We start from the raw sequence: 15,619 nt of genomic DNA on the forward strand, positions 1-15,619 counted from the left end.
TGGTGTCCTCAGAGGCCAAAAATACAATCCATTTAAATTCATATAGACGAGGTATACATGAGATGTGTCCGTTAAGCTCGAATTAGCACGATAACTCGAGCAAAAATCATCCGATTTCGATGAAATTTGCTACTAACATGTAAACCTAGGTTCATGTGGTTTTTATGGGTTTAATTTCTTTTAAAACCATGATTTTGTACAGCTTAAAAACAAATCATTTAGTCATCATTAAAGTGTTTTGCACAGTTATTGGTCAAGGAGAAAATTGAAAAAATCGTAAATTTAAAATCCCCATTTTTTTTATTAAAAAATAAGTAAGCTGCTATAGTTTTCTTGTTTATGGATATAATTCAATCAAACTTGGAGAATATATTTATTACTTACTAAGCTATTGGTAAAAAAAAACCGTATTCAAAACTAGGCACTATTTACAGCTAAAGCCGGTTAAAAAGATTTAAGTGAAAATCCAATCAGGAAAATGTAAATTCTTTTAGTACACAGGTTTGCTGCAGTGAGGGTATTTTTCTATACCTGAAACAGCTTATATTGGAACTTGAGCTCCATTTTTAACAACAGTTATCATCCAACACCAAAATAACAACGAGACAAAGATATATTTTTGAAATTTTCATAGCGTAGGAGGTTGCTTTTACCACATTAAATATTGGTGAACTCTGTAAAATGATAAAATAGTGTTTTAAGGCGTCATTAGCATCGTTGTCACTGTCGAATAAATAAACACCTATTACGGTGTATATTTTATAATGACGTCACGGTATATCTAGTGCGGTCTTGCGTCACCTCAGTCCGGCGTCAAGATACATTCATGCTATTATGAGTCGGTTCCACGAATCACTGGCCTGCCACTATCAGTACATGACTACCATAGAGTAAGTCAAATTTGGCAACCAAACATATTATATATCCCTATTTATTCAAATCTATTTCTTCCATCATATTTTGTAAGTAAATCAAATAAACTAAGTTACTTTTGATGAGAATGCATGACCAAAAACAGTTTTGTGTCAAGCATATTCAAATGTCAGTAGAGTTTCTCTGCCGGGGAATGTTTGTATATGTTTTGCACGCTGTGATGCATGTAGATCGTATTCCCTGAGAGCGTCGCGGCGTCGCGGTCGCCTGCATTGACGTCGACCTGGGACTGGAATAATCAAACATGACAAGGTTCGAAACTACAACACATGGTTGAAAACATACTGTGTTTTTTTCCTGATTGTCAATGATCACGGTAAGCTAAATATTGACAGTCGTAATGTACAACAGTGAATGTAGTGCAGTGTGTGAACGGTATCATTATTTGAATTATGTATTTTAAGAGTATGTATAAAGATTTATTTCACGTTTATTTAAATTTTTTCTTGAGAATAATTCTAAATTGAGACTTTATATTTGATTCAAGATTCTTTAAAGTAGACATTCGTAAATAGTTTTAAGTGAGTTTTAATTTAAAATAAACAAACTTAAATTAGTACACCAATCTTGACTGAAAGTTTTCTCTTGTTTCAGAGTGTAGTTTGCATTGTGTTTTCACTTTTTCATAGTATAGTATACTCAATATCGCATTTTGTGAAGTGACTTCAAAACATACCGTTATATGGTTTAAAGATAGTCTATAAGGGTTATAAAACCATTTAATATTTTGAAAGCTATAGTAAAATAAGAGTGCACTACACAAAATGTGTATGGTAGAAATCAATTTAATTCATTAATTTGTCATAAAATACGGTTTAACTTTTTGGTTGTATCATTGACTATTGTAGTCAATGGTCGTATATAAAATGTCATTTAGGTTATGTTTGCCTTTTTTAAAGCTCCATAGCTACTATTACCGGCATCTAGTATTTTAATAGATGCGCCATCAGTGAAACAAGCTAATTTATTTATTTTTATTACAACGCTTTGCAACAGGTTTAAGCCCAATTACAAAGTAGCATTAATATTTTACAACAATTATTTTACAAGCAAAATATATATTACAAATCGTATTATAGTCCATTTTGTTGAAGAAATAACTTCCAATATCTGAGATTTGATAAAATATCAATTATTTAGCGAGCAGGAATGAATAAACTTGTAATGAGCTGTTTGGCGTACTGTTTACAGTACAATGAGGGTGTGGCAATGTGATAATTTTCATGCAGTAGTAGGAAAAAGATTTTTGTTTGCTATGAATCTGTTTCGAACTGCATTCAGCTTAAACGACCAAGTGAATGAAAATATTTCGTTTCGTATAACCTCTAACTTTTAGAAGAGACAGTTTAGGCGTAAGATTCCCCAATCGAGTCTTGTGAAGTGATGAATGCACGACATGCCATGAACATTTCTGTATTAAATTTCCCAAGAGTCACGGACCCTACAGAAATAATGTAACAGATAAAGTAGTATTGTGATCTGCAAGAAGATTGACTTTACAGTTACAATCCAGATATTAGTAGTCTCTTTACCTAAAATGATTGAATGAATACATATTCAAGAATACTCTTTGTATATAAAATGAAGTTAATACAATTGTGGCATGGTAATAAAAGAAAATATTATCTTTATGGTATAAGGCATTTACATCTATAAATATTCCTACTTATAATATGCACTTGCTTAATATATTTTTTAGCTTATATGGTTGTTGAATGAAAGATATCTAATAACTCAGTTGCTTGGGAATGCGCATGCTAAAATAATACATAATACCATAAGCAGCAAAACAGCTGAACACTTTGCGTTGACATTTTCAAATGTCATATGGAAATGCCAATGTGCAAAACAAACACTTATCCTTCTCGTCTGACTCCCTCCTCAACTATTTGAGAAACTTGTTGTGGATGAAAAAAAACACACATTTAAAAATCAGCTGATAATTAATTATCATTAAATACCCAACCAATAGTTTAAAAAAACCCACAGTTGAAGTTCTAACATAAAAACGATAAAATTACCTGTTGAAATACGGTCTTTGCTCATCACCGTAAAACTTTACTTTGCATCCTAGAGGAGTAGACAACGAAAAATAGCGTAGACTGTAAACATTATTTCATTTTGACTCTACCCAATGGGTAGACCCGTTAAACAACTTTTTTGTTCAAAAATACTCAGATTTACTTCCATTAAAATGATTTTACTGTAGCAAAAGGCAATTTTAATTCACTAATTGATTAATGAAACGTAGATGTAATTTAAAGTTTATGTTATGTTCATTAACAAAATATCATAGTATGATGTAACCAACACAAGCTACACTTGTCTAGCAAGGGATGATTTGATTCAACCAATGCGACTGTCAACATTCGGGAGTGTTTGGTAAACAAGGAATCGTGGTTGAGTTATTGGATCCTAGTCTTAATGTCACTTGATACACTGAGTTGATTAGAACTTTTTTAACTGTTGAAAGATTCACATAATCTTTGACCCTTTTTAGCGAATTTCCCTATAGGGAAGTAGCTATTACCGTAGGTCTCATGGTAACACTTAGGCCCGGGACCGATATACTTTTTCATTTTGATGTCCCCAGAGGCCAAAAACACAATTCGTTCAAATTTTTATATACGTTTATATATATGTGTGTCCGTGAACACGATAACTTGAGTAATTTTTATCCGATTTTGATGAAATTTGGTTTAAAGGTGTAAGGCGGGATAAACTTGAATGAGTTCGCGATCCAGCATGATCGGACCATGGGAACAGGGTTTTATGGGGGGTTTTATGGGGTAAAAATTGGTTTTTCTCACTTTTGACCCTCAAAACACAAAATTTTCCAATTTTCCTCTAAACCATCTTAAAGAGCTTAAAAAAACAAACAATTCAGTATATCAAAGTGTTTTTGTACGGTTATTGGTTACGGAGAAAACTAAAAAAATGGTCAATTTAAAATTCCCATGTTATTCTTATGGAGAATATTGTAAAATGTTGTAGTTTGCTTGTTTATGGATATCTTTTGATCAAACTCGGCAAATATATTCATTTTATACTAAGCAATAATTATTTTACTTAAAACACACACTATATTAGTTTCCTTGTAGCAGCAAACCTACTCGTAGCTAAGGTACTCGTTAAACCTAATGTTATTTAAATAGATCAATTGAAAATCAATTCAGCCAAATGGAAATTCGCTAAGACGGCAGGTTTGCTGCGGCGGGGGTATTATGGTCACAATATGTTTTAAAGCAATTCAAATAACGTTATGTGTTGGGGGAGAGACTATGGACTTACAACAGCATTAATGCTTACGATTTTTTCCAAATCAGTAGTATATTGTTACATGTTTCTTTTACGAAACTATTGCCTGTTTATCTACCTTACTATACGTTCCCATGGTTGTTCAAAGCTTGTGTAAAGTTAAGGAAAAAGCTTGTATAATTCAAAGGTGTAACGAATATCACACAGGGCTTAATGTGTATTCGATATCTGTTGTGATAGCGAGCCAGAATGTCCCCACGTTTTTTATCTAACGTTAAATGGTGACTGTGACATGACGAATAAATGTCACATATGATAGTGCCTGAAGCAATAGACCTCACGTTTCTGATTGCATGCGATTGATTAATCGAGTAGTCGTGAAATACCAACAGGATTTAATGATAACAGACTTTAAGATTTGCTTTACAGTCCTGTTAATAAAAAATACTTCGAATAATAAGTGGATACGTTTAGTGTGTACAATGAACAAACGTTTTCACAACATCTTACGTCAAAACGTAAAGCTAATAAGTGGAACTAAATTAAACTAAATTACATATAGATAATAATAATAATAATAACAAAAAAGGAAGTCAAATCCATTTCTTAACCAATTTTAGGCACAAATAAAATTTACCTTATTGTGACTAGTTGCCAGAGGTTTTAGGTGCCTGGGACAGTAATTCTACAATGCTATACGAAATGGGACAAACTTACCAAACTTAGCTTTAACCTTCACTTCTATGGAAGAAGATTTTGTTTACAATTGAATCGTTATAACACCTCTTCTTTTCAACATGTTATTCACAAGATTAAGCAGAGGGAATATAACTCTTATTCACAGAAATGTTTAGATTATTTTACTAACTATATCAATTATTCCTAACATTTTTAGACATTGCTCGATTCTATATAATTGAGGTTATGGGGACCTGAGAGTTTCGATATAAGTGATTTTTATCTACTAAAGAACACAAAACGGTATCATAAAAGTAATTAACTTCTCATTAAACTAAGTAGTAAACCCACTGCTTTCTTTGTAGGCTTTAACATAGAGTGTCACACGGAGAAATGTTTCAAAATATACCTAAATGTAAACTAGAGTAACGCACACAGTTTCATCTTGTAAGTAAGATCGAAATTTCCCACGGGTCAAACAGACAGTTAATCAGCTGTTTATTTCGTGGCAAAACTTTTCTCTGACATACAAGTTAAAGACGTAAAAATCAAGTCAGAGTACAAACATTGTAGCATTATTCTACGATTTTCATGTACCGTTCTTACTGTATTTGAGGAGGATAATTTTGTAGTGGACATACATCTCTTTAAGATGCTTGGACTATAATTAGCAACTTATGGACTTTAAAAGTTGTATCATGATATAACTTATGTAGTAGTTCACAATTAACTTAAAGCACAAACATCTGTATCGTGTGAACTCCTATAAAATACGTTGTTATGTGTGCGAATGGATACTGGTAGCATTCAACTATTAATTATCAACCATTAATATTCAACCATTAAACGCATTAATAATAAAAGACATTTATCAAATCGAAAATGTCACATATGGTGCTAATGTATAAATGTAGCTTTTTGACTTTCATTACGAATTAAAATGTGTAAAAACTATTTTATTTAGTTTTTGATCAAGTACGTAGAACCTCGATAACAATACACATGGGGATCATTAATTAAGAAATTTCATTAAGGTTTACTTCTTATTCAGGTTTGCAATAACATGTGATTAGGGGTAAAGTAAATTTAAGGGGATTTTAAAATTATATTTGTTATCAAGGGCGACCTGTCATCTAGGGTCTTCTTATCGAGGATCCAATGTAATAAATTAATTGCTGAAAATTGGGAATTTTTCTTAATAGATAAGCGTGTTTTTCAAATCTTGATTCTTTATATTGGGGAATATTGTGTTATCTGTGATAACCTAAATGTATGCACCAACTGAACCAACCAAACCAACTGTATACGATTTAAACAAATTCCCTAACTTTAATATGCAACCATGAGGAAAAATGAACAAATTTTTAAACGAATTGCCTTTGATTGAATTTGTTTAACTAAATTTAAATAATATTTAAATAAATATAACTTTTACTAATGATAAAAGATACACCTCTGCAAAGTACACATTCAATTTCTGTATAAGCCTGCTATAACAATTTTATAATTAAAAGTATTTTTCTTTCCAAACTGAAATTACCGAGTCATTAGAATCCAAAATGTTTCTAAGAGTTTTGCTAATATAACGTTATATTTGTATTGCTACATAAAAAAATAAAAAAAATTAACATTCATAACCGTAAACTATTGGTAATCTACTCAACTATATCCCCACTTTTTGTAAGGCACCGACTAAAGCTGGCGATTTCTACTGTTATATTAATAGTTCTTAATAATACAAAAATATACTACTCTAACAATATTTTTGGCGCACTAAACGACTTATTTCCCTCACATAGGGGTTGAATATCAAGTAAATCCTACACTTGGTTACAAATGAAAAACATACATAAATTATTTTAATTTAGCGAGATATTTAACATGGTAGATTCAGTTTTATAGGTTTTATGAAATAAGTTCAAAATGCCGTTTGTAATAATGTACGTTCAGGTTCTAATATTACGGCACATTTAAGCTTTGTCACGTTTCAATGGATCCCAACATGGGTTTTGCGGACGCTATTTTAGCGTAATTATAATTTTACGACCGCACCATTGAGTTGAATAACATAATTTCAGTTACCATAAAATAGAATTGTTTTTACAATCCGATGCATATCAGTTCATGTTAATGAGCGTGATAGCCGTTAATATAAAGAAATTGGCATTTTACTTTAGCATGATTACAATTCTATAGTTATAAACCTTTAAAGAGTTTGCTTGTGTATTATGTAAAAGATTGATTTTGGAATATTATATGTGTGTGGAAGCTATGGACACTGAAAGCATTTGTTGGATATACTAAACGTATGTCATAGTCTTTTAGTAGTTAACAAGTCCCTCAAAATTACATCCGCTTTTGTGTACGTGTTTAAAAAAAACTTTTTACTGGATTGTGAATGACTTGTCTTGTATGTATATTAGATTGTAACATATTTGCATTACCAATAGTATTATACATATTGTTTTTTTTTTTACGCAGCCCAAATTAAGCAAACTGTGAGACACGTATTAATGAAAAAACAAGCTCATATTTTGTTATGTCTGTTTTCTTTAAATCATTGCCAATATGCTGATATGTCTTGTTGAACAGTAGTTAGTTATCTATGATGATTGTGATTTATTTTGGAAATAAGACTCAGTGTAGTGTTTGCAAGCTCAAATATATAATGTAATGTAGGTCTAAGTATTTTGTTTTATTCAATTCCGGCATCTTTGAATTTTTGGCAAGTCCAAAAAATAGTTTTTTATTAGCCACTGGAATAACATCTGGAAAATTAGTTTAAACCTTTCATGGTATATAACCAATGATTTACTTTTAGATCATCCTAAAATACATACTCTTTGAGCTTGCGTAAACACCATGTTGACAATGAAACACTTATGTACAATTAATTCCCAATAACACTAAACCTCTTGATAACCATGCAACAATGGATATCAGCAAATATCAGCTTATCGACAATGAAGTAAAATTACAGATACCTATATACGCGCTTGTTTTTTTCAAATTTATCTCAGGTAGTTGTAATTTTAATTGCGTTAAAATCTTGGTAAATAGATTGTGTATCAAGGAAGGAGTAATGTAATATTCGTAATATGAAACATTTTGTAAATACAGGGTGTTTTTTTTAAAACTTGCATCTTTATTTATGTAAAAACCGCAATAGATAGAAATATGCAGTTTGCAGGAATCATCTATTGACGTAGGGGGGCCAATTGTTTTGAATTCAACGTTACATTCACATTCCCCCCCTTTCCCCCCCTGCCCCCAACTTAATTTTTTTAAATAGCAAGGTACCTCTTGTGACATATCAAATAAAAGAGCATGAAAAAAGAAAATGTTTGATGAAAAAAAATTGAAAATCGGTTCATAAATTTGTGAGATATTCCCCCCCTTACCCCCCCGGAACTTAATTTTTTTTAATAGCAAAGTACCCCTTGTGACATATCAAATGAAAGAGCATAAAAAAAGAAAAATTTTGGTGAAATTTATTTTGCATTTGATATGTCACAAGGGCGGGTACCTTGCTATTAAAAAAACAAGTTATGGGTAGGGGAAAAGGGGGGTGATTATCTCACAAATTCATGAGCCGATTTTAAATTTTTTTTCACCAAAAATTTTATTTTTTGATGCTCTTTCATTTGATATGTCATAAGGGGTACTTTGCTATTAAAAAAAAAATAAGTTCCGGGGGGGTGAGGGGGGGAATATCTCACACATTTATGAACCGATTTTCAATTTTTTTTCATCAAACATTTTCTTTTTTTATGCTCTTTTATTTGATATGTCACAAGGGGTACCTTGCTATTTAAAAAAAATAAGTTGGGGGCAGGGGGGGAAAGGGGGGGAATGTGAATGTAACGTTGAATTCAAAACAATTGGTCCCCCTACGTCAATAGATGATTCCCGCAAACTGCATATTTCTATCTATTGCGGTTTTTACATAAATAAAGATGCAAGTTTTTAAAAAAACACCCTGTATATGGTTATATTTATCACATTTATGTATACGATATTCCTGTCATCCTATTCCATTCTTCAGATTCTTTTCTGAAATTTACTCCATAAATATATTTAAGAAATATTCTTCATAGAATCTCCGTAGGTTTTAACAAGATATTTAGAGGCGAGGGTCGTTGAACTATTACCTCGATGTTATTTTGAGATTTCGTGGTAAATAGATTGTGTATCAAGGAGAGAGTAATGATATATTTATTAATATGGAACATTTTGTCCAGATAATAAGGTTATATTTATCACATTTATGTATACGATATTCCTATCATCCTATTCCTATTGAGATTTCTTTCTTGGATTTACTCCATAAATATATTCTAGAAATATCCTTCAGAAAACCTCGGCAGGTTTGAAAAAGATATTTAGAGGTGAGGGTCAATGAACTGGATGTTATTTTAAGATTTTTTTGTTGAAATATGGCTTCACTAGTAGTTTTAAAGTCATATAACTACTAATTACGCTGAATTGAGGCTGATAGAGACTAAATTACTTCATATTAGTGAGTAATAGTTATCAATTATGGTTTGTTAAATTTCACGAAAATGCCATTTCCTGCAATTTTCAAAAACTCTCTAATTCCAACATGGACTCAGAACATGTAACTGATTTTGGTACTGGTCTAGTGTATTAATTTATAGTTAAGTCATTGTATTATAGAAATTTATGTGTTCGGATGAATAACTATAAGCATAATATTCCCACTCATGATAAATTGATAGGTTTCCTATTAATTCTATGTATTTTTTCAATCTTATCTGCTGATTTAAATACAGTACGGACATATTTGATTTGGAGTGAAAGAAATAATTCAATTAATGTTAAATCATTAAAAGAGATAAATTTAGAAGACCCTTCCTCTTTTAATCTTATAATCGGATGATCTGGTTCGGGATTAGAACAGAAAATCTGTTGTTAAAAGAATTCAATTTCAATTTCAGTGAGTTTTCTTTATTTTCACTAGGCAAAAAATAGGGTAGAGTAAATAGAGGAAATAGAAAATCATCAAGCTATACCACATAGTATTAAATGGTTCTAAAACGTAATAAATAACGCCAGCGTTATGTTTCATATGATCACCGTAGTAATAAAAACATTTGTTATTATATTGTTACTATTCTATTGCCTCTTCATTTAAGTCATTATTATATAGAACTAATTTTTTGTTATTGATAAAATACTTAGTTTTATCGCATTTCCTCTCCTAGAATAAATCGTGTTTCGTCCCATGAAACAAGTAAATATTTTACTCTTAAATTTACCTTTAACACATAACAATAAATAATAAATCTGTCTTATTGTGTCTGTTATTTTACAAAATAGAAATATAATTCCACATTTTAACTGTACAAGGCAACAAACAAAACAATCATCAGAAAAATATGTCGCGATAAAGAGCAAGTAAATTTATTTACCATGTAAACTAAATGCCCGCTCAAAAACATTTAAATAAACACAATCATAAAATGCATTTCGATTTGCAATTTAATAAAAAAAATATTTCTTCATTCATTCGACATACACGGTTAAAGAGGACCCATGCTGCTCCACAGCATTAAAATAAATAACATATCGTAGGTTATCTTAAACATAGCTGATTCAAACGATCATTAGCTCAAATTAAAGCCCTATAATTTAGGCCTACTGATTATTTTGAGTCTAAAACTAAAAAAAAAAACATAAACAATGTAATTATTAATTTTTAATCATAGAAAATCCTTATAAAAAATATTTTTATGTTGGTTGTTTACCTTGTGTTTGCTAGAAAATCGTCCGATTTGATTAACTAATTGCTTAAATGAAAGCTGGTATTTCACTAAAGGTTTTTAGACCTAAATATATAGGATTATATAAGTATAACTGGTGAAATACATATATATTTGAAGTAAGAGTTCGAAAATAAATCAAATTTATGTTTTTTGGTTGAGCAATACAGTAGATAAATATATGCCGATGCTTGATGTGATATCTTTATGTGCATACTTTCAATTAGAGACCTCAATCATGAAAATCGATCGCTTAGAAAAGCCTCGAAAAAGAAAAACCAAATTTACCTCCAATAAGAAATACATGAGGAGAAAATGTTGCAGTCCTTACCGTTGGAGGGGAAAATATGTAATATGTTTCATCATATTGACACATTGATTTGTGTTCTTTAATATGTTTAATTTATGCCTGCCTTATTTGTTTATTTTAATTGAACTAACATATGTTTAATTATTATTATGATTGTAAATAATGTCCAATTGAAATACACATATTTTTTGTCAAAGTCTTGTCTGTCTTTAATATTTTTTACTTACGTACAAAACAAAAAAAAATATATAAAACAAATAATAACCAAACAGGATTCGTTAATAAATAATTAAATACTTTATTTTGTCGTGTGTAGGTATCTAAACAATGTTTAACAAATTCTTGACGAAAATGATATTTTTTATTTATTTATCATTATTATTATTTTTTAATATCCCACATAGACAACCCAAGATGCTAGTTCTAGCCTGGAAGTTTTTACAGATTACTTCATGTTAGCCTAGACGGTTGCGGCATCATCACACAGATAAATCCATTGGTGATTAGTGGGATTTTAACACGGGACCTCGGGCACCATAGTCCCACACTCTGCACTGAAAATGCTTGCTCCCCGAAAAAATCACTATTAAAGTAATGTTTGAAAAAGAAACTTAAATTAATGCAACATTTTGTAGGATTGTTATAGATTTAAATTATAGCATGAAGTGATACATTGCATTTGGGAAAACTTACAGCAAACTGATTTTAGAAAGGTATACGAACATGTTTTGTTTAATGCCGTGGAAAATCCTTCATTTCCTCAAATGACTAAATAAATTAAATGTTTACGAATATGACATTTAATCAGGTTACGTATGTAAAAGCGGGAGTATGTTTTATAATGGTCAAAGTGCATGATAAAATAATACACAGATGCATTTAGTATTTTGAGAAAGTATTCTGTAGCATTTTTTATGTTTACAATTGCAGAATATTTAATCTAATGTATTAGTTAAGGATTAAGAGGAAATGAGTTTCAGCTGGAACAAATAAAGAATTCATAATCGTTGAATCCTCGCTGATTAATAATCCAAAACCGGTGATATTGTTTTGTAATCCCAGATTGTTTCGTTTGTGAAATCGCCCTATTTAGAAATTTTTTTATCACTTAAATCGTGGTTTTATATATTCAGCTGATAATATATTACCCATAAAATAAATGTATGAATGCGTGATATACGTCTAGTGTGGTTTGCATATAAAGGGGTAAGAAATGAAGGTAGCTAAGTTGTAATGTACAAAATGTCTAAAGGACACATATATTTTTTTACGTGCTTAACTGTAAAAACCAGTATTTCATAATCCAGTAGTCGTAGTTAATAGACAAAGATGTAAAAATTATAAAAAATGTATTTAATCTTAGTATACTATTTTTTAGTTTAATCAATTTGTCATTTTTAGAAGAATAAATTGATTGAATAAAGCCCACCGTAATATCGTCCTTCTCTTCTTCATCTCTCTCGTGGGCAAAATTTTAAATTTTCATGACAAATATACGTATGAAATGTTTAGTTTAAAATGTTTCAAAGTGGGTTTTACAAGAATTATAGACGTTGACTGTTATATTGGAAGGGTCAGTTAGTATAAATAATGGGATTTAAATTCATGTAATGGAAGAATGAACAATGAGAGAACAGCTTTCTTAAGACAATTCAACAACAAAATGCATTTCAAATTTTTCTTAAGATTAATGAAAAGAGAAATATTTAATGCCTGAAGCCACAGGCAACACAATCTACAACTACTCCTTACAAAACAACATAGTTTAGTTAAATTTAACGTACAAATGCATTTATTTAATATGTTTACAATTTAAAAACCAATTAGATTGTTTCCATTCAAAGTAGTAGGCCTAATTTGACATTATCACTAACTCGTTTTAAGTTAATCGCTTTTTTACGCGAACTATTTTAGAAAGCTAGAAGATTATTGGAGCGCTACTGGTCGAACAATCAACAACTGGACTTCTGGCTAGGAGAAGCAGGTTCGATTCCAGACAATGCCCGATGACTAAGATAATATGTGAATGTGCTTTTCCATTTGTCGTTGACATAAGTTGTAGTATAACATAACTAGAGAATTAAATAGATTAGCCAGATAGAAGGCTTTATCACGTATCCACAGTTGGTGGGTACAGATCTGAACATGGGTGCATATACAAGCTTGTTATAAGTTTAAGACACGTTTATTGGAACTATAACAAAACAATTTATAACTTTAATGTAGACTTTATTGTTTTAAATAATATAAACAATTCATATTTTCAAAATACGTAATGTATGATTAAGTAAGTCCTCAAACATCTGCTGATATAACTATTCACTTTTCTCACAAGCACGTACATTGAACTCAAGCTCGCCTCAGGCATAAACTTGTAATAAGATTGCCAATAAGACGGTTAATTCTGTTACCAAATTTCCTCTGACAAAATTTAAACTCGATTCGGAAAAGTAAGGTTGAAAGGAAAAGAAATATCAAAAACTATTACTACTCTTGTCCTTTTGACGTGAAAAAAGTTCTTCATATAATAAAACCTATATTTTTACATTTTTTCTACAACAAGCTTATTACTGCTGATAGCCTATATAAACCTTTATGTGGAAATATGTAAATTCACAACACTGTAAAACACTGATAACGCATGTGGATGTGGAATGCTGGGAACAGTGTGTGAATACTCGTATGGTTATTACTTTCACATTTCGGAATATTTCATGCATCATATTTGGTAATATTCGTTTATATGATAATAGGATTGATGTTTCCTTTTCTTATATACATTCAAAACAGTGTACGATACCGTCTCAGTAACATTTCTTAATACATTGATTACGGTTTAGAATTGGTTATATGAAATTGGATAAATGTTACAATGGCTTTAATGGTTTAAAAATACCTAACTATAAATAATATTATCAGACAGTTATGACAATAGTTAGGACCTATATTACTATATTAATTTTTATCTGTTTCATCTCAAGTTAATATCGTGTCCAAAAGCTGCTTTAAGTAAGTCGTTGTAACATTACCACATTAATCGTTGTTACATTAATCTTCGAATATAAAATTTTAACTCTTTTTATGTTTATGCTGGACGAGTAAAAAAATTCAAGTTAATATTATGACTGAGTTTGTTTAGAACTCGAATAAATAAATTTTTTTTAGAAACAAAGACAATGATTATTATTTGTTATATTATTATAGTAGTAGAGGAAAAATAGTAAAACATAGTGACGTCAAAAATATAAAACTCGTACATGGATTGAAGACAATGACAATAAAGAAACCACGTTGTTTAGAATAAATTATTTATAGTACAATAGGAAATTCGGCAATATGTTTTTACGTCTTAATGCTAAGCAATTACTTTCAATTTAACAACAGTCATCTAATATTCTCTCTCACTTATTGAAATATTATGATAAAAGCTATTTTTAACCTTTATTATTACACTTGCCAGTCTTCTCACCTGTCTCAAGTACCTTAAAGGATTTCCACATCAAGTCTTCTCTTGTCAGCGAAGATTTCCCAAGACATTACAGATGATCTTCTGCCTTGGAAAACATTTTTAATAAATTATTTATTTCAATGCAAGGTTTTGGTAGAGAATGATTTGTTTTACATTATATTTTTTAGGTAATATTTTACCCGCTTATGTATTAACTATAGGTTAAGGTAAGAGAGGTTTTGAATTAGGACCTACACTGTTTAGTTTATGTAAAAACGTGAAGCAATTACCATGTGTTTTGACATCAAAAGGCACTTTAGTTAATATTATGGCTGAAACTGTCTAGAGGCTATAGAGGCCTAGAGGCCAATACTAAATGTATACAAACATTACGACTACTTAAAAATGACAGAACTTTGTATGCATCACTAAAACTATATTTATTACAGCCTATAAAGTCAGATGTTTAATTTAAAATAACCAAGGTAGAATGTTTGACCAATTATGTATTCCCTTTGTATCAACAACCATGTGGATGTAACAGGATTATTTGGCGAATCTATGCGGTGAATGGTTACCCTGGGATTGTCATGTAAAAATAAACCAACATATGTGATGGAATGTTGTTTGTATTCATTTATATTTAAATGATCTCTTATTGAATAATGGAAAATTTATTGACGGAGTGATGAAAAGTACGCCGATACTAAAAAGAACAGGTGTTCAATGATGATTGACATTTAACTCGACCTAATGATACATTAAGTAGATCAATCTATCTACATTACCACACAAGAAGTGCTAACAGTTTGGTTTGCTCAACACTTAAGCTTGTTGACAAGCGCGCGAGTGCATGTGTGTGTGTGATGAGATGAAACTGACTCCAACCACTTTGAGAACTTCACAAATTAGTTCCAACCCTCAAGCTTGGTTAGTTAATTGCTGGACGAAATATATTACGTTTTAATAACTTTTTAAACGGTACTACTCACCATATGTGTTGTCATTATGTTACTCAAAGTTTTATTATCAAATATGTCATATTAAATAGATAAAACGCTACTCAAAGCTTTGAGATAAATTGATTTATATAAAATAAATTAATCACGGAAAATGTAGACCTAACACAACATTTTGCCAAATGCTGCAAATTGCAATATGATTAATTACACTGTATATTTGTACTCATCAATGTCCAAACTGGTAATG

The sequence above is a fragment of the Macrosteles quadrilineatus genome, unplaced genomic scaffold (assembly GCF_028750875.1).
Source record: "Macrosteles quadrilineatus isolate MER2022 unplaced genomic scaffold, UCM_ALF_1.0 Scaffold_2__2_contigs__length_208266976, whole genome shotgun sequence".
Taxonomy (NCBI): domain Eukaryota; kingdom Metazoa; phylum Arthropoda; class Insecta; order Hemiptera; family Cicadellidae; genus Macrosteles; species Macrosteles quadrilineatus.